Genomic DNA, 3,265 nt, shown 5'->3' on the forward strand with positions numbered 1-3,265 from the left:
ACCACGGAGACGTCTTCGGACAGCGCTGGCTCTTTGGCTTTGAAACGGAGATGAGCGTCGCCCCCTAGGGTGGGGAACGAGTAGCACATATGTGCGAAGGGAACCTTTACCTTTAAGTACTATGTAGAAAGTTAGCACCCACCTCCCTCCTGGAATAAATAAATATTCTAGGAAATATTAAAAAGGCCGAATATTATATTTCCCTGGATGAGAAAAGCAGAAACATGTTTTTAAAGGCAAGCAACTCCCTGCAGCTCCCTGCCCCCCCCCTCCAGCTCCAGGGTGATGGCATTAGGTGAGGGCATTAGATGGCAGGGTGAGCCGAGGTGGCGCAGTGGTTAAATGCAGCACTGCAGGCTACTTCAGCTGACTGCAGTTCTGCAGTTCGGCTGTTCAAATCTCACCTGCTCAAGGTTGACTCAGCCTTCCATCCTTCCGAGGTGGGTGAAATGAGGACCCGGATTGTTGTTGGGGGCAATATGCTGACTCTGTAAACCGCTTAGAGAGGGCTGAAAGCCCTATGAAGCGGTATATAAGTCTAACTGCTATTGCTATTAAGACACGGCCCTCAGGATATGGTAGGATTAGCCCCCTACCCATTTCACCACATGGCACCTGGGAAGATTACATCACCCAGCATGGTTCAACCAAGCCTGGGACATGGAACAGCCTACAGAGGGAGCTAAGACCCCCACCCCTGCGAGTCTCACGGCCAATGGGATACATTTCCTCATTTCCCAAGATGAGCCGAGGTGGCGCAGTGGTTAAATGCAGCACTGCAGGCTACTTCAGCTGACTGCAGTTCAGCAGTTCGGCTGTTCAAATCTCACCGGCTCAGGGTTGACTCAGCCTTCCATCCTTCCGAGGTGGGTGAAATGAGGACCCGGATTGTTGTTGGGGGCAATATGCTGACTCTGTAAACCGCTTAGAGAGGGCTGAAAGCCCTATGAAGCGGTATATAAGTCTAACTGCTATTGCTATTGCTATTTCTTACACAGGAACAGGAAGCTCGTGTGCCCCCACCCCCCGCCCCAGGGCCTGAAACTATGTGGTCCTGCCCACCCAGTGGTGGAATTCAAATAATTTAACAACCGGTTCTCTTCCTTAAATGACCAGCTGGGTAGGCGTGGCTCGGTGATCATGTGACTGTGTGGGTGTGGCGAACTCAACGTCACTCAGGTCGATGGGGAGCTTCGCCTGTTGATTTTTATTTTTTGAATAAACACAAACAAACACCTTGAAATCATCTTCCATTACATATTGTAGAAAGTGTGTCAATTGGTTACAAAGAACTTTCGTGCATCCCTTCCACGGTCATCACCTATGGTTCATATCAAGTCATCTATTTTGCATCACATATATTTATATATATTGCTATCATCACACCTCATCCTTCATATGACTATAGTTGTTTTAACATCCTGTTGGAAGAAACCTCCTTCTGGGTTCTGCTCCAAGTGGGGGAAAAGACACTGGAGACATGGAGGCTGCTTGGAAAGATGGTTTTAATGGTGGACAGGACCACGTGGCTTGAGCCCTGAACAGAAAAGGGGATCACATGCTTCAATGTTGGTGGAGAAGAAGAGAAGGGAGGGGCTGAGATGCTGAAAGACCCTGGTTTAATGCCCTCTCTGGCCTTTGATCTTGAGCTTGTATTCTGATTGGTTATCATGCTCCCATGGGCCCATGCAGGGGCAACTCTCTAGGCATGCGTTTTGAATCCAGGTTTGGTTGAGTTCTCAGATGCCATGTGGTCAGTTGGGTAAAGGGCCAATATTATCATGCCTTAATCCCATCCTCCTGGAGCTGAAGGGGAGAACTCTTTATTATGTAAAGTGGACTAGCTCAGGCTTTTAATGGCTCATTGACAAAGTGGGGATGGGCAGAAGCTGCAGGCAGCTATTCTGTGATTTAAAACATGTTTCTTTCTTTTCACATCCAGAGAAATATTCTGCCTTTTCAATATTTCCTAGGATATTTCATGTTTCTGGGAGGGGGCTGGGTGATAATTTCCTACAGTCCCTTTATAACAAACATTCCACAATTTAAAACAAATCTGTAAAACAGGTGTGTGGTGTTGCAGAAAATGACAGGCTTAGACATCTCGGGATGTCTAAGGAAGGAGAAGGAGAAGTTTATTGGCAGCCAGGTTCAGAAAACTAGACCAAGGCTAGTATTGCAAGTTCTGAACAACCTTCATTATCGGAGCACACATTCTTATACGTGCAGCGCAACACGGAAACACTTAACTCATTTCTTATTAGTTACCTTGAGGAAAAAAACCTTATAAGGAGATGGGGTCTTAGTTCTCCTTTTGTCTTGAGCCATAGGTACTGACTACGTGTCTGTAAGCGAACCTTGTGGTTTTGGGCTTTTGACGTAAGGACATTTACTGGACTTCTGTGGTTGAAGGCTGATGACATTTCTCTGTCTTCTTACAAGCAAGCTTTTTATCTGTCCATTGTAGGAAGTTATCACCCATCCCTCTCCCAGAAAAATGAAATATCCTAGGAAATATTGAAAAGGCAGAATATTTCTCTGGATGTGAAAAGAAAGAAACATGTTTTAAAAGACAAGAATAGCTGCTTGTAGCTTCCTGCCCATCCCCACCTTGTCAATGGGCCATTAAGATGGCCAAGCTAGTCCACTTTACATAATAAAGACTTCTCCACTTCAGCTGCAGGGGGGATGTCCCAGAAGGACATTTCTTTCATCACCCTTATGCCACGTCTTGTTTTTATATTTTAACCCACATTTTATTCTGCTTTATCAGAATCTCTACAGACTTTTAGCTGTGCAATTTGGGATGGACACCCTTGGAATGGTGTGAGAGAAGGAATGGATTTCCAGAAAAAAATTGCAGACTACAGGAACGATTTGCAACATTGCCACGTTCCCATTTTTGGGAGGTTGTTTGAACTCTTCCCCCCCCCAAAAAAACGCAACCCCCCCCCAAAAAAAAAACATAACCCGCCAGAGCGCTACATACTTCTCCCCCTCCCTATTCCCCGCCTTTCCACCCTGCCTGCCCGAAACAAAGATGGCGACGCCGGCAACTTCACCTATCACTTATAACCACACCTCCTCTCTGCCATTCCCAAACATGGCCCCTCCCTCCTAACACCCGCATCAAACATGGCGCCCGCGACGTCGTTCACCTTTCCAAGAAAGCGAACACGCTCGCGCTCTCCGCCCAAAGCAAAGATGGCGAACTCCCCCACCAATGGCTGAATGTTCCCGCGGAATGCGCCTGCGCAACCCCCCC

Source organism: Thamnophis sirtalis, unplaced genomic scaffold (genome assembly GCF_051295495.1).
Source record: "Thamnophis sirtalis isolate CommonGarterSnake01/CBP01778 unplaced genomic scaffold, rThaSir2_p1.2 scaffold_1, whole genome shotgun sequence".
Classification (NCBI taxonomy): domain Eukaryota; kingdom Metazoa; phylum Chordata; class Lepidosauria; order Squamata; family Natricidae; genus Thamnophis; species Thamnophis sirtalis.